The following is a 22,485-nucleotide window of genomic DNA, read 5'->3' as shown; positions in this document are numbered from 1 at the left end:
TGTTGCAAATTTTTACTTCGATCCTCCGCCGGGTTCGTGTACTTTCTTCACTGAGCAATTTGTGTCTGGCCTTCGTCTACCTCCACATCCTTTCCTATCTGGAGTGTGCCGCTACTTCAACATCCCCCTAGGTCAGTTAACTCCCGACTCCATAAAGATTTTATGTGGCTTCGTGATACTCTGTGAGGTTTGCGAAGTTTCCTGGTCTGCTCCCCTCTTTCACTGCTTCTTCGCCCTCGCTCGGCGCGCCGATGGCCTTTTTGAATTTCAAGCTCGTAGTCAAACTACCTTCTTCTCCCGTCTTCCCCCTCCTCGCGCCAACTGGAGGAAAAAATTCTTTTTTCTCCGGTTTCCTGAAGAGACAGGCTGGCCCATGTGTTGGCAACCTGGACTTCCTCCGCCCCCGGCGTTGGAAGAGTATCATATGGACCTCTCCTATGCTGCAGCGGCGACAAGAATGGAGCTTTGGCGCTTGGATCTGACGAGACTGCTGTCTGGAGATATGCTTTCTTTTTTCCGTCTGAATCCCTCCTTCTCTGGGGCGCCGCGCTCACTGGGTAAATCAGCGCTTGACTCTTCTCTCCTGTTTACGCCTGTTTTATCTGCAAAGATAACTTTCCGTGTCGACGCCTACAGCGGAGGCCCTGTATCGTGCTTCCGAGGTTCTACCCCTGCCCCTAGACGACCTGGAGATAATGCGGCGTGGCCGAGTAATCTTGGAGAGGAGGCTACTCCCCTACCCTGGCCCCGTTTTTCCCGGGGCAGCAGTCCGACCCGTTTCCGCCCCCATCGCGCAAGAAACTCCTCCTCCACCTGTTGCTCCGAGCGGGGATCGGGATCACGCTCAGACCAGCCCTCGAGCTAGGCGGGTCTTCCGATGAGCCCCCCGGGCCTCTCGACGGGGTCGCGCAGCTCTTCGTTGCGCGGGTCAAAACCTGTCCGGTCGAGGTGTTCCGGGTGACAATGCCACAACCCCCCCTCAGGGCTTACCGCGTTTTGACGACTCCGGCTCTGACGATCAGCCCCAACTTCAAAGACGGCGCCAAAGACCAGGTCTGACTTCTCGCAGACTCGAGGCTGCTCTCTTATCACTGCGGCGGTCCCTGCCGTCATCATGGCTGGTACTAACATTACTTCCTCATGTTATTGTTGCGTTATTTACGTGGCAGCCTCCCCCAACCCCTACAGGGGAAGACCCTCTGCCACTCGTTCCATCCCCATTCCTCAGGAGGACAGCCCCGGTGAGCGACGTAGCCCGGCACCAGGCGGGCCCACTCCCGAGTCGCCTCCTGCTCCTCCCGGCTCGGGCGCGGGCCCTTCTCACCCCGCCGGCTCTCCTCAACCTGCCCGCCATTGTTATAGGACCACTATCCCCTCTGAAGCAGCTCAGGCTCGACGACATGACGTCTCTACTAGCGTCTTGGCGATGAAAGGCTACCTTGGCAGCTTGTGGGCAGAGAGCATGCATCAAATGGGTAATTTGTCGCCCTTAGCTCAGATGGATAGGTTCTCGAAGTCTTGGGCTAAAGTAAGTACCTTGCTCCTTTTCCTGAACGCGAGTTTGCTTTAACTGAGGGTTATTATTCGTGGTCCAGACTCACGCAGAATCCCTGGTGTTGAACCAATCCTTCCACACCCTCCATCATGAGAGCAAAGACCTGCGGGACAAAGTCTCTGAACTGGAGCTACAACTGAATGATCCTGATCAAGCCAGTCACGCCCTACGTGCCGAGATTCGAGCTCTAACCAACCAGACTGAGCGGCAAAAAGGGGCTTTGATGCAGGTCAGAGGGGAACTCCGAGCTGCGTGTGGAGAAAAAGCTGCACAAGAGGCGGGATATCAGCAACAGCTTGCCTACCAGGTTGGGGAGATTCAGTCCAGAGATACCCTGCTTCGGGAGAAGGACAATAAGCTGGAGGCTCAGGCAGCTAAGTTGGCAGCCCAGGAAGCAGAGCTGCAGGCCCTAAGGGAGGAACTGTCCCAGTCTCGGGCGACTCTGGCGGGAGTGTCTACCGCTTTGTCAACCTATCAAGAGGGAGAAGAAGCTCGTTGCCTGCGAAGTCGAATATCGTATCTGACCTCCCCCGAATTTCTATCCCAGGGTGGGGCACGCTTTGCCATGACTGTGCCACACACAGCGGCGGGAGTTATCAGGCAACTGAACGCGCAGGGCTTCTTGAGCTCCATCCCCGCGGCAGATTTCTTGAATCATAACCTAATTATTCAAGGCCTTCCGGATGAGATTTTTGCTCCTTTCAAATGATCTGTACTAGCCACTTAAACTGGGAACTCGTTACATGTACATATGTCTCTTCGAGTTTTCACTTGACTATCTTACCGCTTTCACGCCCCTCGTTTGATCCAGCCTACGTCCACAAAGCCAGCCCCTTCAAACTTGATAGGGCCGCAGGTAATTAGCACTCCAAGGTCGATCCAGCTTCCTTCCTTGAGCATCTTGCAATTAATAGGCTCCTGATGCCAATTTCTTGATCACCTTGTATGGTCCATCCCATTGAGGAGCCAACTTCGTTACTTCCCCTAAGGGCTTTATCTGCTTCCAGACCAGATCACCTTCTCCGAAGAACCGAGGGATCACCTTCCTATTATAGTTCTGTCTCATCCTCTGTCTGTAGGCTTCCAACCTGGCAGCTGCTTGCTCACGAATTTCGCTGATGAAATCCAGTTCCGCCAGCCCCGCTCGGTGTTTTCTCCGTCGTACATCATCCTTCTTACAGAAGGTATCCTGACTTCCAGGGGAACCACCGCTTCATTACCGTAGACCAGACGGAAAGGTGTCAGACCTGTACTTTCTCGGGGCGTCGTACGGTAGGCCCACAAAATGCCTGGGAGCTCATCTACCCAGCTGCCTCCCACGTGATCCAGCTTGACTTTAAGCCCGCGTACTATCTCCCGATTGACCACCTCGGTCTGACCATTACTTTGAGGATGAGCCACTGAGGTGAAGGCCTGAGCTATGCCAAACCCCTTGCACCAATTCTGTATCCTGTGTCCCTGGAATTGTCGGCCATTATCCGACACTAACTTGTGGGGTAAGCCAAATCTGCAAAAGATATTTTTCCATAAGAACTGGATCACCGCATCTTCAGTGATTCTGGCTAAAGCCTCCGCTTCTACCCACTTAGAGAAGTAGTCTACTGCAACCAACAAGAAACGCCTCTGCCCAATAGCCATCGGGAAAGGCCCCACGATATCCATACCCCATTGGTCAAAAGGGCAGGATACTGTAGAAGTTCTCAGCAGCTCTGTAGGTCTATGCGTCAGGTTCTGGTACTTCTGGCATGATAGACAGGTATTCACCAACCTCTGTGCGTCCTTCTGCAAGGTAGGCCAGAAATAACCAGTCAGCAGTACCTTCCGAGCCAGCGTTCTTCCCCCAGCATGATTACCACAGCACCCCGAATGTATCTCTCGCAAGGCCTGGTCCGCCTCCTCCATATTCAGGCACTTGAGTAGAGGCCGGGAGAAATACCTCTTGTACAGCTGATCCCCAATCATTGCATAAGAGTGGGCTTGCCTTCTGATCATACGCGCTTCCTCAGGGCTGGTGGGTATGGCTCCTCGCTGAAGAAAGCTCATTATGGGCGCTCTCCAATCAATTACTTCTCCCGCGTTATTCTGTAAATCTACCTGGGCTACAAGAAAGGTCTGCGCTATAGATTGGTCGAGCGTCCATGTACCCAGAGAACTAGCCATTTTAGCCAACTCATCCGCTCTTTCATTTTCAGTTCTAGGAATCTTCGTGACTGTGATCTCTTTGAATTCTCCCTTCATCTTTTCATAAGCCTCCTTATAAACTTGCATCCTCTCGCTATTTACCCCAAATTGCCCGGTTGTCTGCTGAGTTACCAGCTGGGAATCGGAATGTATGATGACTCGCCTCGCCCCCACATGCCGAGCTGCTTGCAGACCCGTTAGTAGAGCTTCATATTCTGCTTCATTGTTGGTAGCTCTGAAATTTAACCGCACGACCAACTGCATGATATCTCCCTGTGGGGATATGAGTAGTGCCCCTACACCATTCCCACGATGGGTAGCCGACCCGTCCACGTAAATTTTCCAGACCTCTTCTGAGTCCACTGGGTATACTTCTGTCAGGAAATCCGCCAGAGCCTGTGCTTTGATTGCGGTTCGAGACTGATATTGTATGTCATACTCCCCTAGCTCAGTTGCCCACTTGATAAGCCGGCCCGCCACTTCTACCTTGGTGAGGGCTCGGCCCATTGTACTATTCGTCAAGACTGTAATAGGGTGCGCCAAGAAATACGGTCGGAGACGCCGAGCCATGAGAACAAGTCCATAGACCAACTTTTCCAGGGCCGTATATCGAGACTCAACCCCCTTCAATAGATGACTGAAAAAATACACTGGTCGCTGTACATTGTCCTGTTCTTTAACCAGCACAGCCCCCACGGCCTCAGGGGTAGCTGACAAGTAGACCCAAAGAGGCTCTCCCACAACAGGCTTAAACAGCGATGGCAGAGACTCCAGGTACTGCTTCAGCTCTCCAAAGGCCTGTGTACATTCTTCCGTCCACTAAAACTTGGCCGCTTTCCTGAGCACTTTGAAAAAGGGCGCCGCTCTATCTGCGGATTTAGAGATAAATCGGGACAGGGCTGTTATCCTGTCGACCAGCTTCTGCGTCTCCTTCAGAGTTTGAGGGATCTGCATGTTCCGAAGGGCTTGCACTTTTTCAGGGTTGGCCTCTATCCCTCGTTCGGTCACCAGATAGCCCAGAAACTTCCCTCCTTTGGCCCCAAACAGACATTTCAAGGGATTCAGCTTCACCCCATATTGCCTCAGAGTCCCACAGGTTTCTTCTACATCCTTTATCAGACTGGACGCCAGAGGAGACTTGATCAGGATGTCATCAACATAAACCTCTACGTTCCGCCCGATCTGAGCCCGAAAGACTTTGTCCATCATCCTTTGGTAGGTAGCCCCAGCGTTCCGGAGTCCAAATGGCATGACGGTATAGCAGAAAGTACCGTCGGCCGTTATGAAGCTGACCTTCTCCTGATCTTCCTGGGCTAAGGGTATTTGGTGATATCCCTGATAAGCGTCCATCATGCATACCCTTTCACAACCAGCTGTTGAGTCCACTACCTGATCGATGCGCGGGAGCGGATAACAGTCCTTTGGAGTGGCTTTGTTGAGGTCGCGAAAGTCTATGCACACCCTCCATTTGTTGTTTGGCTTCTTCACCAACACGATGTTAGAGAGCCAAGACAGGAACTGCACCTCTCGGACGTGTCCAGCCTTCAGGAGCTGCTCTACTTCAGCTCGGATAATTTTATTCTGCTCAACAGGGAAGTTTCTCTTCTTCTGCTTGACTGGCTTAGCCTCGGGCATGATATGCAATTTGTGCTCGGCTACTTCTGGTCTGACCCCGGGCAACTCCTCTGGCGACCAAGCAAAGACGTCTCGGTTGCGACGTAGACACTGTACCAGCTCCGCTTTAAGCTCCGGGGGTAAATCACTGGCGATGCGAGTGATGCTCTCCGATCTGTCGGGGTGTAGCTGAACCTCCTCCCAAGAAATTGATTCTTCGGTGATAGGTAGTGGTTCCTCTTGGATAGTGTGTACTTCCCCATCTTGCGTCCTCCGGCTTTTGCGCGCCTCTACTCGGACCATGTCTATGTAGCAGCTATGAGATGCTTTCTGCTCCCCCTTGACCTCCCCGACCTGCTCGCCGACCGGGAACTTGATCTTCTGGTGAAACGTGGAAACGGCAGCCCGGAACTCATGCAGGGCTGGCCTCCCCAGGATAACGTTGTAGGAGGAGGGCGAATCCACCACAATGAAAGTGCTCCTCCGCGTGCGCACCAACGGCTCAGTGCCCATGGAAATGGCCAGCTTGATCTGCCCCATGGGTTTGACTTCATTACCTGTGAATCCGTACAAGGAAGTGGTTACAGGTTGGAGCTCAGCGGCGTCGATCTCCTCAAACGCATATCTGAATAAAATGTTGACCGAGCTCCCAGTATCCACAAAGACCCGAGCCACTCGGCTATTAGCAATGACGACCATTATGAGGGCGTCATCGTGGGGCAACTCTAACCCTCCAAGTCTTGGGGCCGAGGCTGAGGACAGGGCCGGATGAGCTGCATCCCACGGCCCCCACATATAGTCGCCGGCTATGTGCTTTACGAGCCCGGCCCGAGTCCCTTAGTGGGCCCTCCCGAGATCATACCGATCTCTCGCCCAGCCACGTTGCCCCGATTATCAAGTTCTTGGCTTCTCTTCGCTGGGGCCAGCTTGGCTAGATGGGCCGGCTAGGTCGAGCCGGGTCTGACCGCGGCCCGTTCTTCCTCCATCCTCTATATTTGGCGCCGGGGGAGGCAAGCCTTGCTCTGCGGCTCGCACGGAATCCGGCGGTGGAAGCGATTGCTAAGATCGTCGTCTGGACCGGTGATCGTGCAATATGGTGTGCCTTGGTCCGGCACAGGCGCTTGTATGGCGGCGACTTGCGGAGCTGGTCTGGCTCCCTGAGCGGGCTGGGGGCAAGCCTGTTGGAAGGGCTGGGGTGGCTGGGGTGCTCTTCTTTCAGGTCGGTTGCCTGATGCCATCGTCTTCTCGGCTTTCCGCCTGGCGGCCTGCGCTTCCTCCACTTTGATGTAGCACGAAGCTTTCTCCACCATGTCGTCAAAACTCCGGGCGGGGTTTTTGATGAGATCTCTGAAGAATTCTCCTTCTCGCAATCCGTGGGAGAAGGCGCTCATCAGTATCTCAGAGGTGGCAGAGGGGACGTCGTTGGCTACCTGACTGAATCGATTGATGTAGCTTCGTAGGGGCTCGGTTGACTCCTGCTTGAGAGCAAAAAGACAATGGTCGATTTTCTGGTACTTACGACTGCTGGCGAAACGGCGTAGGAAGGTCGTTTTGAAGTCCCTGAAGCGACTGATGGATTCTGGGGGCAATCCATCGAACCACTTTTGCGCCGATCCAGACAGAGTGTGCAGGAAGACTCAGCATTTGACGGCATCGCTATATTGGTACAATATAGCCGCGTTCTTGAACTTTCTCAGATGCTCTTCTGGGTCCTTGCTCCCATCGTATTCTCTAATGTTTGGGGCTCGGTAACCCCTCGACAGGCTTTCTTTTAAGATCTGGGCAGAGAAAGGTACCTTATCGTCAGGATCTTCGGGCAGATCTTCAGCCAGGATCACGGTCTTCCCCTTTACTGAATCCCGAGGCGGGTGTAGAGAGCTTTCCGCCACTGAGGCTGGCGGCTCCTCCTTCTTTGGACTACGCCCGCGAGGCTCGGCCCGCTGGTAATCGCGACGGGGCTCTCGGAATGAAGCACGCGGGAGTTCTTCTGGCTGCTTCCTCTTCGAGCTTCTATCGGAAGCGGGAGCTAATTCTTTGGATACCTCGGGGGCTAAGCGAGGTCGTGAAACAGTGCCTTGTCTTTCGGAGGCGGCCTGCTTCCTAACCTCCTTGAAGAGCTCGTACTCCCCCGCAGTCATAGTTACGTTGATCCTCCGACTAGAGCTTCGACCGGAGTCCTCCATCTTCACGCTCCGGAACAGGTTCTTGTGTTTCCCACAGACGGCGCCAAATTTGATCCCGTCCGGAGGCTGAGTCGGACGAAGGCCGGTCGCGGTGGACTGGGCGTTGACGGAAAGTCGTGGGCGACGCAGGCTCCCCACGGGTGGCTGATGCGGCTGCAGGACCCTCCACACACTCAGACGATCTCCCCTTCTCACGTTAGGGACCGAAACCCAGGGAAAAAGTCCCCGGATCAGGCCCTCCGACGCTCAAGTCAGGTCCTTTTTCCCCAGAAAGAACAGACAGAAGAAGAAGGGAAAAACAGTTGTGGAAAGAAGTGACGAGAGAGTGTGTGCGCGTACCTGCCTACGAGGGATTTCTCCCCTTTTATGCATCCTCCTGCTAGAACCTGCCCTCCTGTCAGAAAACGTTAGATGCCTCGCTTTGTTCGCTAGTCCTGGACACCTGTCGCGCTCCTATTTGCTGTGAGAGCATCTTTCTGTTTAGGAACCTCCGCCTTCGCGCTTGGGTTTTGTCCTGTAGTGAGAGACAGTTGTCAGGCTACTACTGGCTATGAGGGCATCTTTTCGTTTTAGGAACCTTCGCCTTCGCTCGCATCGTTGGTATGTAATGATTACCCCTGACGGACCGTTGAGATTCTCCGCTCCCGTATTACCTAGCTCCTCCGCTTCATGGTGTCCTCGCACCAGCCTGCGCCTGTGGTTCGCCTTTCCAGGCTTCCAACTCGCAGACCTGTAGCCCTAACTGTCTAGACATAGCTACGCTGATCTCCATCCTGCATCCTGCGCTTTATACTTCCTGGCCCTCAACCGCAGGTCTGTAGCTCGGGCTGCTTCCGCTCAGCTCTGCCAACCCTGACCCATTGGCCTATACTTCCAATTCTTGGCTTTTGCTTAGCTCTGCCGATACCAACTTGCATCCTGCACTTTGTACTTCCTGGCCCTCTACCGCAGGTCTGTAGCTCGGGCTGGCCCTGCTTAGCTCTGCTGATCCTGACCCATTGGCCTATACTTCCAATTCTTGGCTTCTGCTTAGCTCTGCCGATACCAACTTGCATCCTACACTTTGTACTTCCTGGCCCTCTACTGCAGGTCTGTAGCTCTGGCTGGCCCTGCTTAGCTCTGCTGATCCTGACCCATTGGCCTATATTTCCAATTCTTGGCTTCTGCTTAGCTCTGCCGATACCAACTTGCATCCTGCACTTTGTACTTCCTGGCCCTCTACCGCAGGTCTGTAGCTCGGGCTGGCCCTGCTTAGCTCTGCTGATCCTGACATGTCTCCGCCGGGTCCTGCCGATGCTGAGCCCTGACTGCCCTGTTAACTTGCCTTTTCGAGCGCCAGTTAGGCATGACTATTGACCGCCACCTCCTCGTGACTTTTGACCGTCACGCGGCCTTGACTCTTCTCTTGGGCCCCTCCGATACCAACCGTATCAAGTATAATCATGTACTAAATAAAATTACAATACTATTTTTAATGTTGGTATAATCTCAACAGTACATTGGATATCAAAATAGCTCTGCAGAGATAAAGTAGACAAAGATGATAACTCTTACTCTGAGATCCTGAAATTCAGGACTATCCCACGAGATCTAGAAGGAAAGTAAATCATGAGAGACTTCATCCAATATAACAGTCCTTTGCCTAAGGTCAAATTACCAATAAGATAATGCGCACATGCTAGAGATATGACTTTATGACCTATTAAAATCAACCATTCAAATCACATAACCAAACTTAATGCTTTTATATAATATTTAAACCTTAATGTAATTTCAACAATAACATTAATCAGTTATAATGTAATTTAGAAAACTATACAATATATTTCAATGTTCAATTTTTATTTAATGTAAAATAGTTAACAAAATTAACTAGATATAATCATTTAGATTGTAAATAGGATTTATTGATTTTATCCTACACATTGGACTTCATATAACAAAATGATTAACAAAGTTATTTAAAAATAATCATTTTGATACCAATAAAGTTATTCTACCCATTTTGATAGGACATAAATTAGAGTGAAAATAGAGAAAAGATACATATTAAAGTAACTTATGAAGATCAATAATTAGGGTCGTTCCAAAAGCCATGACTGTGTGCCTCCCTAGAGCTACCTTCAAAAATCCACATGGGCAGACTGTGCCATAAGGCACGAGCATGCCTCATCCTCAGTAAGACCCATGGTCGATAGTGCCTCTCATCCATAGGCCAAGACACAACCCGGTCATGCCAAAAGGCACAGTCCTGCGTTACTTCCCTAATGAAGGCCACGAGTCAGACGTGCCCTGAGACACGACCGTGACAAATGCGGGTTTGGACTTGCTCTTCAAACCCGTTGGGAGATCTATAAATAGATCTAGGTTGGAAAGAAATTAAGATATGGAGAAATTAAAAAAACCCAAAACCTAATTTGATTAGGTTTAGTTTTTCTTTTTCCTTCTCTCTCCTTTCTTTTCTCCTCTGTTGCTTTCTGCTGCGCACGAAAGGAAAAGGCGCTACCTTTCTCCCTTCAGCAGCTGTACAAAGGCAGCCCACCACCTGACTTGTCGCCATCGGAAATGATGTTGCTGTAGTTGTTGAGACCAACAATTATCTCTTTCAGCTTTGTGTGCAGTTGATCAACCATTTCTCGTTTTTTCAACCAAAGTTTGAAGAGGCATTTCCGAGCAACAGGAGATCAAGCAAAACACGGTTCTTCATTGTAAACAACAAGATATAAGAGAAGGCGGACAGTAGTGGCTTTGCCACAAGACTAAAATTGTCAGTATAGTCAAGAACTGGGCGCTGATGAAATCCCTTAGCAACTAGATGAGATTTGTAGCGGTCAACAGAGCCATCAGACTTTCGCTTAAGCCGAAACACCCACTTGCAACCAACGACATTCTGAGAGGTATCAGATGGGACAAGATCCCAAGTTTCATTACGAAGGAGAGCATTGAACTCCTTAGACATGACTGCACACCAATGGATATCCTTGAGAACCACAATATGTATTGTAGGTTTAGATGGAGTAGTGTCAGTGATAGCGGTGAGATCAAAACGTGGATGAGGCTTGAAGACATTGTTTTTGCAACGGGTCACCATAGAATGGGTGTTGGTGCTAGAAGCAGATTGAACTGGAGGAGCAGGTGAGGGTGGAGCTACAACTTTGGTTGGCACAACAAGAAGCGGTTCGGCAGGGAGAGGTTCAGCAGGTGGAGGCTCTGTAGGGACTAATTGGTGAACAATCTTTGGTACGGGACATGGGTTAAAGGAGAAAATAGGTGAAGAATCAGCATCAAGGGAATCCTCCAAGGCATACTAGGTAGTGCTCTAAGAAAGGGTCCAGCACTAGAACAACAATTGGAAAAAGGAAATACAGACTCAACAAAAATAATATGACTAGAGACAAAGATTTTTTTTCAAAAGAGGACTCATAACACAGATAGACACTATGTGTAAGAGAGTAACCAAGGAAGACACAGGGTGAAGATCAGTGTGCAAGTTTATGAGAAGCATAGGAACAAAGCCAGGGATAGCAGAGACAACCAAAAATGAGAAGTTTGGAGAGATTTGGTAGGAAGGAAAAGAGACACTCAAAGAAAGATTTGTAGAAAAGATTGTGTTTGGGTAGTCGATTAATAAGATAGGTGGCAGTGGCAAAGGCAAAGGGCCAGAACTGAGTAGGAACAGACATCCGATGAAGAAGCATAAGACTGGTTTCGACAATATGAAAGTATGAGGAGTGGTTAGATGAGAGATTTCATACAAACTAAGAAATTCTTTAAGTACAAGAAACTCTCCACTATTGTCAGTATATAAGGTGAGGAGAGGATGATTAAATTGTTGGCGCAATATCTCCTAGGTCAGGTTTGTCAGATTGACTAAGCTTGAGTTGACTCAAGCTTGAATTTTGATGTTTAGGTTTCAATGTTTGATAATACATGGATATTACAAATGCAATCGTCCGATTGAGGAGATTGTTGATACAATTCCCCTCTAGTTAAGGACTGACCAGTTAGATCGTCCGATTGAGGAAATTGTTGATACAATTCCCCTTTGGTTAAGGACTGACCAGTTAGATGTGAAGAAGAGTCAAGTAGGTCAAGGTTGACTGGATACTTGACTGAGAAAGTCCTAACTAAAGGTTAGGCAAAGGAAAATCCTGGTGAGTGAAGCCAGGTGAAAAACCTAGTGAGTAAAGCTAGGCAGTTGAGAAATTCTGATGAGTGAAGTCAGGTGAAAAACCTAGTGAGTAAAGCTAGGAAGGTGAAAGTCCCAGTGAGTGAAGCCTGACAGTGAAAAAATCCAAGTGTGTGAAGCTAGGTGAAAGTCTTGGTGAGTGAACCCAGGCAGATGAAAAGTCCTGGTGAGTTAATCCAAGTAGATGGAAAGTCCCGGTGAGTGAAGCGGGGCAGTGGAAAAATCCTAGTGAGTGAGGCAAGGTGAAAACCCTAGTAAGTGAAGCTAGGTGAAAGTCCTGGTGAGTGAAGCCAAGCAGATGGAAAGATCTGGTGAGTGAAGTCAGACACGTGGAAATCCAGGTGGATCAAGGTTGACCGAACACTTAGTGTTGGGAAGCCCAAGTAGGTCAAAGGATTGATCGGATACTTGGCACGAGGAAATCCAGATGAGTGAAGGGTGACCGGACATCTGGTAGATGTCTAAGTTGGTTATGGAGGACCGGACACTTGGTACGAGACGATAAGTCCAAGTGGGTCAAAATTAATCAGACACTTGGCACGAAGGAAAAAGTCTAAGTACGTCAAAAGATTGACCGAACACTTGGTGAAGGAGTTCCAATAGATCATAATTGACCGGATGTTGAAATTGGAGATCCCAGACTTGATTTAAGCAAGTCAAAGGTGTTAGGACCTTCAGATGCGGCTAGAGAGGGGGGGTGTGAATAGCCGACCTCAAATTCGCGTTTCTTTCTACAAATCAAGTTAGCGCAACGGAAATACAATGTAGAAACGAAAGTGGAGAGGATCAAACCTCAAACACGATGATGTAACGAGGTTCGGAGATGATACTCCTACTCCTCGGCGTGTCCGTAAGGTGGACGAAGCCTATCAATCCGTCGGTGGATGAGACCCCGAATAACCGGCTAATATGAACTCCTTCTGGGTGGAGAAACCTCGCCACAATCTCTTGCAACAGCAAGATAGGAGCACAAGAAAGAAAGCAAGAAACAAAAAGCAATACGAATGTAAAAACACTTTGCCTTCTCGTCGACGGGAGTCCGTTGATGAAGCAGCAACTTCACGGATGCCCAACAGCAGCTGAACCAGCCGAAGGAAGCTCACTCGAAGCTTCAAGAAGTATGAGCTCAGTAAACCTCAGTAAAAGCAGAAGGAACCAGGAAGTAGTGTCGTTACTGTAGAAGCCCTCGACCTCTTTATAACCTGCACCTGCTCACCTGGTGACAAAGTTCTGCGAAGAAGACAGAGATAGCCGTTGAGACTCAACGGCTATGCTTGGACCGATCACCTGATCGGTCGGGCTCTGATCGGTCCACGCACCGATCGAGGCTACTGGACCGATCGAGACCATATCTGATCGGTCCGGGAGGATCGATCGGTCCACTGGACCGATCGGTCCTTTCTCCTTTTCCTCTGTGATGCTTCACGATCGGTCTCGGACGATCGGATAACTCCTGATACCACACGATTGGTTCTTGATCGGTGCGGATCGATCAGTAGTATCCGGATCGGTTTGCGAGGCCGATCCAATTTCCGACCTTAATCCTAAAGCCTTCGGTCTAGAGCGAGCTCAGGGCCCTTTCGGCCTAGTGGGAGAGCGAGCTGGGCCCTCTCGACCTAGTCCGGAGGCCAGAGCTCAGGCCCTCTCCAACTTCCTCATCCGGTCCGGAGGCGAGCTCACGAGCCCTCTCGGCCTGGTCAGGAGAGCAGCTGAGGCCCTCTCCGACTTTGTCGGTCCGGAGAACCACTCTGAGCCCTCTCGGCCTAGTCACGAGCAGTGCAGAGCCCTCTCGACTTTGTCGGTCCGAGAGCGAGCTACCAAGCCCTCTCGGACCTAGTCGCGACAGCTCGAGCCCTCTCCGACTTTGTCGGTTCGAGAGAGAGCTACGAGCCCTCTCGACCTAGTCAGGAGGCAGTGAGCCCTCTCCGACTTCGTCGGTCAGAGCAGGCTACAGAGCCCTCTCGACCTAGTCAGGAGAGCAGGCTACGAGCCCTCTCAACTCCATCCGGTCAGGAGAGCGAGCTCTGGGCCCTCTCGGCCTAGTCAGGAGAGCAGTGCCGAGCCCTCTCCGGCTTAAATGCAGTCCAGAGCAGGCTCCCGAGCCCTCTCTGACCTAGTCCGGAGAACGAGCTGCCGAGCCCTCTCTGACTTCCCATGCCAAGCTTCCATACTTGGACTTCTCCCGTGCCAAGCTCCCTGCTTGGACTTTTCCGTGCCAAGTCTCCATACTTGGACTTTTCCTGTGCCAAGTCTCCATACTTGGACTTTTCCTGTGCCAAGCTCCCTGCTTGGACTTTTCCGTGCCAAGTCTCCATACTTGGACTTTTCCCGTGCCAAGTCTCCATACTTGGACTTTACCGAATCAAGTCAACTCAAGTCGGGTCAACCAGGTCAACCTTGACCGAAGGTTGCACCCACAATCTCCCAAGTTTGTATTCTTGTCAAACATCAAGATGCAACTTTTCTATTCTCGTCAAACATCATAATAGAACTTTTCTATTCTCGTCAAACATCAAAATACAACTCGAGTCAGGTCAACCAGGTCAACCTTGACCTAAGGTTGCACCAACAATCTCCCCCTTTTTGATGTTTGACAAAACCATAAACAAGTTAGGTTAACCCGATTACCTAACTTAGGTTTCCCAATAGTCCAATGTTCTCTCTGAACATTCTCCGGACACTCTCCCCCTTTTTGACACACATCAAAAAGAGTGAATCAAGGTCAAGAGTTTCTTCCCAATGAAAGTCTCATACCTTTCATTGAAACTCTTAATTTCCCCCTTGATACTAAGGTCAACAATCAACTTAGTGATAATCCCATATCACTCAAGTCTTTAGAGTAAAAGCTCCCCTAAAAGTCAACTCCCCCTTGACTAATAGGTAAAACTCCCCCTAAAGGTCAACTCCTCCTTGACCATTACACCAACAATGTCTTGGAGAGTTTCAAACCTTTAGAAAACCAAAACACAAACTGTGTTTTAACTTTCAGCAGAAATTTCAGACAACACAGTCGAAAATCAGCATTTTGGCACGCTCTAATCGGTCACCAGACCGGTCAGACCTCACTGGATCGGTCACCAGACCGATCCACACTTCCCTGGTTCGGTCCAGTGACCGATCCAGACCTCCCTGGACCGATCAGCATCCCCTCTGATCGGTCCACAAAGCTCTGATAGGAATTTCTGATTTTTCTCCCGAAATTCAGAAACCCCTAAAAAATCACAGAAAATTCCAAAATTTGTAAAATTTTGAGGATACATTCCTCATAACATATATTATCATGGAAAAATAGTTTTCTATGAAAATAACTTCCATTTTTAAATCTTGATACAAAGTTCGAAAGACTTTGAAATAGTTCAAGGTTAATCTATCTTTGTATCAACTTGCTCCATGATGAATGCTATCACTAGAAAAGCTTCATCAAGGTTTTTCAAATCAATTTTGAAATGATTTTAAACCATTTAATTTAGGACCACAATCTTAGGACTAAGTGTACATGACTTGTACGCAAGCTTTCCCTATGATCCTCAATTTCGAATTAGGCTCATCTAGGTACAAGAACTATGCACCTTGATCCTAACTCATAATCCTAATATCTCACACACATCTAAGGTGTATCAAACACATCCAAGTCAATTTTGATGTGAGATATGGGTTTAGGTCATCTTAAGCTAAGTTCTCATGCATTTTCTAAACAATAATTTGATCTCCATATCAAATTGTGTTTTTATCCTTAAATCAATTTAATTGATCATACATGCAAGAGATGAAGACATGACATAAAATAATATCATAAGTGGAAACATGTGCTAATGTCATGATGTCATGGCATAAAGTATGAAACTTAAATAAGGCATGACATATAACTAACCTAAACATTATCATGACATTTCAAATGATAGTAAATTAGATATGATGTCATGACATGGCATATGGCAAACAATATATGGCAAATAACATGTAAAGGTATAGAAGATTCCTAATTCTAGCTTTAGTTGCCATTTTTGATAGTTTTGATCATTTTGCCATAGGTTCTATATTCCTAAGTGTAATAGACCTAAAATCATATACCAAAGATTTTTAGATCACTATGTGCCAATTAGATTGACTCTAGAAAACTCCTCAAATGTGATTGGCACATCCTAATCACCTTAGGAATAACTTTTCATTTCATTTTCAAGGCTTGATTACACCTTGAAAATTCCTAAAGTGCCACCTTTTGCCATGATTAGGTTAACTACCTATTCAAGTAAGGTTGGCACACCCTAAACCATCTAGCGTGATGGAATCACGCTCTTAGGAACCCAATACCTATTTGAGCTCATTGGGTTCACTAAATATTCACTAGGGATGACTTCCCTAGCAATCCTCCTAATGACCCTTCTAGGCTTTAAAGCCTTGGTCATTTGGGACTCATCAAGATCAGCTCCAGGGGTGACTCCCCTTGTGACCTTGGTGATGGTCTTTCTAGCCCTAGTTCTAGTTCCATAATCGAATGGAACATTATGATAAGTGGGCTTGACCACTTGAGTCTTAGGTTTGTGACCCAAACCTCTCATGTTCTTGGGCTCTGATTTTTGACCCTTAGACCCTTGAGTTGACTTCTCTAAATTCTTAAGGGCCTTTTCTAAATTGTCAAGTCTTGACCTCAAGACTTGATTTTCCTTTTCTAATACCTCAAGTTTTAATTTGTCATTTTCCTTTGAGGTATACCTAGGCATATGTCTAGTTGTTTTGGGATTCCTACCTAGGTTTTCCTTAACCTTAGATGAGTTAATTCTAGGGTTGGCATTTCTAGTATTATCCTTACCTAGACTAACATGTTTGGCACCTAAGCACATGTATCGGTTTCTATGGTTATCATGCTTATCATCATTGGCAATTGCAATAAAGCTACTAGCATTTTTCTTATTAGAATTGCAATAATGTGCCTTAAAAGATACCTTAGGGTTTGCCTTAGCTCCCCCCATAGATGTGCTTGGTCTCTTGTCCTTGTGAGGTTGCCTCCCCCTCGGACATTGGCTCCTATAATATCCCCTTTGCTTGCATTGGAAGCACACCACGTGCTCCTTGCCCTTGCGTATCGGGACTCCGGCTTCCTTAACCTTTGGCGCCGGTGGAGTCTTCCTAATCCTCTTTGGACATTTACTCTTGTAATGCCCATATTCCCTACACTCAAAGCACATTATATGTAATTTATTTGAAATTAAGTTGCTTGAGTTACCTAGGGTTGAGGATGGATATACGCTCTCTTCTTCATCCCTTCTGGAGGTAGAGGCTTCTTCTTGCACCAATCTTGATGAAGAGCTCTCCTCCTCTTCTTCCTTAGGTGTTGAGTAGCCCTCAACTTCTAATTCCATACTTCCATGATGTGAGCTACTTGGCTCACTTGACTCCTCTTCATGACTTGAATTGGAGCTCTCCTCATGGAACTTAGCCAAGTTGTTCCACAACTCCTTGGCATCGTTGTATCCACCTATCTTACACAAGATATCATTAGGTAATGAAAATTCAAGGATTTTCGTTACCTCGTCGTTGATTGTGGATTGGTGGATTTGTTCCTTCGTCCACTTCTTCTTCTCGAGAGGTTCTCCCTTTTTATCCACCGGAGGAGTAAAACCTACTCGTACACAATTTCAATTCACTAGGTTAGTCATAAGAAAATACTTCATTCTTACCTTCCAATACGCGAAGTCGTCGCGATCGTAGAAGGATGGAATCGTGATGTCTTCTCCAAGTCGATCCATTCTCTAGCTTGTGCTCCCCCGGGTGTTAATCCGACGAAGAGCAACCTTGGTCTGATACCACTTGTTAGTGTTGGTGCGGGTAGCACTAACGGTCTAACCCAGGTTTTGATGAATGACAAATAGGTTAAGTTAGTTGTGTTGTTGTCTGACACTTTGATCAAGTGTGCAGGAAAAGTCCAGACAGGTCGACGGGCTGACCGGATGTCTGGCACGAAGTCCATCTAGGTCGACGGGCTGACCGGATAGCTGGCAAGAAGTCCAAGCGGGTCGACGGGCTGACCGGACGCTTGGCGAGAAGTCCAGCTAGGTCGACGGGCTGACCGGATAGCTGGCGAGAAGTCCAAGCGGGTCGACGGGCTGACCGGACGCTTGGCGAGAAGTCCAGCTATGTCGACGGGCTGACCGGATAGCTGGCGAGAAGTCCAGACGGGTCGAAGGGCTGACCGGACGTCTGGCAGGTAAGTAAGGTAAGTCACTGGAGGGGAGTGACTGCGAGGACGCGTTCCCGGGAAGGGAACATTAGGCGTCGATCCGGCTTAGATCCATTTCGGATATCTAAGTCGAGATCGTGACTAGATTCCGGTCTCGGAAAGACGGAATCTAAGTCATACTCTTTGCTATTACTTTGTTGAACTTTAATTGTGCTAACAATCTATTTTACATGATATATATTTGCCTCCGGACTAACGTTTGTCTTGCAGGACGGATTCTGCGGGAAAACAGGGTCCGAGCGCTCGGAAGGAATCCAGGTGCCCGGGAGGCAAACTTTATCCTGATTGCGCGTCGCCACGTGGAGCTCACTGGTTGGACCTGCCACGTCTCACCAGGGCGCCTGGAAGGGATCCGGGGCGCCCTGAGCTTCATATAAAAGAAGGGGCAAGGGTGGAGCTTTATATCAACTAAGAATCCAAGATCTGCTGCTCTGTGCTCTTGCGACGCTACGAAAAGCTCTCCGACTCAGTGCTGGTTTTGTTTCAATTCTATTGTCGGTATTTTCTTTATCTGTCAATTCTTGTACTTAACTCTGTAATATTCGAATTGATAGTGATTGCCCAACGAAAGTGGTCAAGGACCACGGGCCTTCGAGTAGGAGTCGTCACAGGCTCCGAACGAAGTAAAAAAACAACTGTGTTCGTTTACCTTTCCGCTGCGTTTAAACTCTTATTTTTTCGAATCGATATTCACCCCCCCTCTATCGAATCTAACGGTCCTACAGTTAGGACCTTCGGATGCGGCTAGAGAGGGGGGATGTGAATAGCCGACCTCAAATTCGCGTTTCTTTCTACAAATCAAGTTAGCGCAGCGGAAATATAATGTAGAAACGAAAGTGGAGAGGATCAAACCTCAAACACGATGATGTAACGAGGTTCGGAGATGATACTCCTACTCCTCGGCGTGTCCGTAAGGTGGACGAAGCCTATCAATCCGTCGGTGGATGAGACCCCGGATAACCGGCTAATATGAACTCCTTCTGGGTGGAGAAACCTCGCCACAATCTCTTGCAACAGCAAGATAGGAGTACAAGAAAGAAAGCAAGAAACAAAAAGCAATACGAATGTAAAAACACTTTGCCTTCTCGTCGACGGGAGTCCGTTGATGAAGCAGCAACTTCACGGATGCCCAACAGCAGCTGAACCAGCCGAAGGAAGCTCACTCGAAGCTTCAAGAAGTATGAGCTCAGTAAACCTCAGTAAAAGCAGAAGGAACCAGGAAGTAGTGTCGTTACTGTAGAAGCCCTCGACCTCTTTATAACCTGCACCTGCTCACCTGGTGACAGAGTTCTGCGAAGAAGACAGAGATAACCATTGAGACTCAACGGCTATGCCTGGACCGATCACCTGATCGGTCCAGGAGAGCCCTGATCGGTCCACAGACCGATCAGGCTAAGCCTGGACCGATCAGACCATATCCTGATCGGTCCAGGAGGGATCTGATCGGTCCCTGGACCGATCAGTCCTTTCTCTCCTTTTCCTCTGTGTTGCTTCCTGATCGGTCTCCAGACCGATCAGATAACTCACAGTACCACACTGATTGGTTACTGATCGGTCTGCAGATCGATCAGCCGTATCACTGGATCGGTTTGCAGACCGATCCAATTTCCCAGCCTTAATCCTAAAGCCTTCCCAGTCTAGAGAACGAGCTACCGAGCCCTTTCTGACCTAGTCCGGAGAACGAGCTACCGAGCCCTCTCTGACCTAGTCCGGAGACCGAGCTATCGAGCCCTCTCCAACTTCCTCATCCGGTCCAGAGAACGAGCTACCGAGCCCTCTCTGACCTAGTCCGGAGAACGAGCTACCGAGCCCTCTCCGACTTTGTCCGGTCCAGAGAACGAGCTACCGAGCCCTCTCTGACCTAGTCCGGAGAACGAGCTGCCGAGCCCTCTCCGACTTTGTGTGCCAAGTATCCGTACTGGGACTTTTCCTCTCCTCATGATCAACCTTGATCATCAATCAGTCTGAGTCTAATTAATATCTGAGACAAGCTACAGACCCTCTCCAACACCATCCGGTCCAGAGCGAGCTCAGGCCCTCTCGGCCTAGTCCGGAGAGCAGTGCAGGCCCTCTCGACTTCGTGCAGTCTAGAGAGCAGGCTCCAGGCCCTCTCTGACCTAGTCCGGAGAACGAGCTGCCGAGCCCTCTCTGACTTCTCATGCCAAGCTTCCATACTTGGACTTCTCCCGTGCCAAGCTCCCTGCTTGGACTTTTCCGTGCCAAGTCTCCATACTTGGACTTTTCCTGTGCCAAGTCTCCATACTTGGACTTTTCCTGTGCCAAGCTCCCTGCTTGGACTTTTCCGTGCCAAGTCTCCATACTTGGACTTTTCCCGTGCCAAGTCTCCATACTTGGACTTTATCGAATCAAGTCAACTCAAGTCGGGTCAACCAGGTCAACCTTGACCGAAGGTTGCACCCACAATCTCCCAAGTTTGTATTCTTGTCAAACATCAAGATGCAACTTTTCTATTCTCGTCAAACATCAGAATAGAACTTTTCTATTCTCGTCAAATATCAGAATAGAAATTTTCTATTCTCGTCAAACATCAAAATACAACTCGAGTCAGGTCAACTCGAGTCAGGTCAACCAGGTCAACCTTGACCTAAGGTTGCACCAACAAAAGGGAGGTCAATCGATCAACCAATCGATTGGACTATAGTCCAATCGATCAATTGATCGATTGACTGTGTGCGTGAATGAAGGCTGGCCTAATCGATCAACCGATCAATTGGGAACTTATATCTCGAAAATAGAATGCTTCCCAATGGATCAGCCGATCAATTAGGCACCGCCAATCGATCGACCGATCGATTGGGGGTTGTGTTTCTCACGCGTGGACGCGAGAAAGGCTGAATCGATCGGCTGATCGATTCAAGCCTCCCCAATCGATCAACCGATCAATTGGGATGTGACCGTTGTGCAAGTAGCGAGCGATGGATGGCTGGGATGGTGCAGATCTGATGTGGCAATCGATTGGGAGCATGCTCAATCGATTGGGAGCCCTAGAAGCGTGAAGTATATAGTCATTGGCGAGCTTCTTCTTCGCAGTGCTTTTTCCCAACACACACGATTCTCTCCCACGATCTTTCCGCCAGTTCTTGAAGCTTCTTGGGGATAAGTGCTGGTGCACTTCCAATAGTCAAGAGGTGATCTACATCAACAAGAGCAAGCAAGAAAAGGATTTTATTTATACACTTGTGTATTTTCTTCTTGTTTGAGTGTATCTTGTTATGAAGAGATTGTACAAGGTTTCTCCACCTTCGGTAGTTATCTAAAAAGAGAGTTTTTTTAGTGGATGTGTGTGTGAGGGTCGGATCCTTGGATTAGTCACCTCTTCTTGAGGTGGAAACCAAGTAAATCCTAGCGTTAGTGTTGTGAGTGTGCTTTATGTGTATTTTCGTTGCATTTCATCATCACGGAGCAAGCAACCGAAGCGCGACAAGCTATTCACCCCCTTTATCGACAAAAGACTTAAAACATCAGAAAACATAAAGGACATTCGATTTGTGTTTTAAGGGACATAACTAAATATATTTACTGTGATGATTAACAAATATGATATAATATTTATCTCCATCACATGAGATAACAATAGAAGTCCAAACATAAAAAAAATATTAGATTAAGAGAAAATTGTGAAGAGAGCGAAGAGTCATGAAAAATAATTTATGACTTTATTGTATTGATAAGAATTACAATAAAAATGACAAACTAAAGAAGTAGAGCAAGATAACGACTTAGACATGACTAATTGACATAAACTCGAGCAAACAGGTGTCTCAGATGACTATGTCAGACAGGGAGAGAAATGGCAAAAGAAGAAAGCACTAGTGGTGGAGAATGAATGGATGTAGACCAAGAGAAGACATTACCTTTAAGTATACCTTGATGGACAATAACCCCCGTGTGAGGATCCTTCACCTGAAAACCAGAGGAAGAGAAAATAACAATGACATTATTAGTTTTACGAAGTTGGGAGACAGACAAAAGGTTCTTATTAATTGATGGCACACAAAGGGCATTTGAAAATTTTAAAGAAGAAGAGGTAGATGATGGTAAGAGACAACTTGTGTGAGTAATGGGAAGTCCAGCACCATCACCGACAATAACACCATCAGAACCAACATGCGAAGCATGTAGAGAGAGTTTGGAGAGGTTAGAAGTCACATGATGGGTGACACCAGAGTCAATGATCCAATTAGACGAAGAGGGTGATGCCATAGTGTAGGCAACGACCGATGAAGTAGGCAGTCCATATGCAGCATGAGATGAGCCAGTGGGAGGCACAAGGGTAGGAGCAAGCTGATACAAAAAATCAAGGCAACGCTAAGCAGAATGACCTTGACGACTGCACAATTGACAACGTCCAAGATACGGGCATGAGACATGCTGGCCCTACATTGGAGAGGGTAGCCGTTGCCGCGGTCAGGAGGACCACGAACCAATGAGATGAGCACCGTTGGATGGATGAGCTGTGACAGGTGGATAATGCGATTAACGTGAGGAGGCTGCAGATCAAGAA

This window comes from Zingiber officinale, chromosome 5A (genome assembly GCF_018446385.1).
Source record: "Zingiber officinale cultivar Zhangliang chromosome 5A, Zo_v1.1, whole genome shotgun sequence".
Lineage (NCBI taxonomy): Eukaryota > Viridiplantae > Streptophyta > Magnoliopsida > Zingiberales > Zingiberaceae > Zingiber > Zingiber officinale.
The sequence above is the reverse complement of the archived record's forward strand: the minus strand, read 5'-3'. Positions refer to the sequence as shown.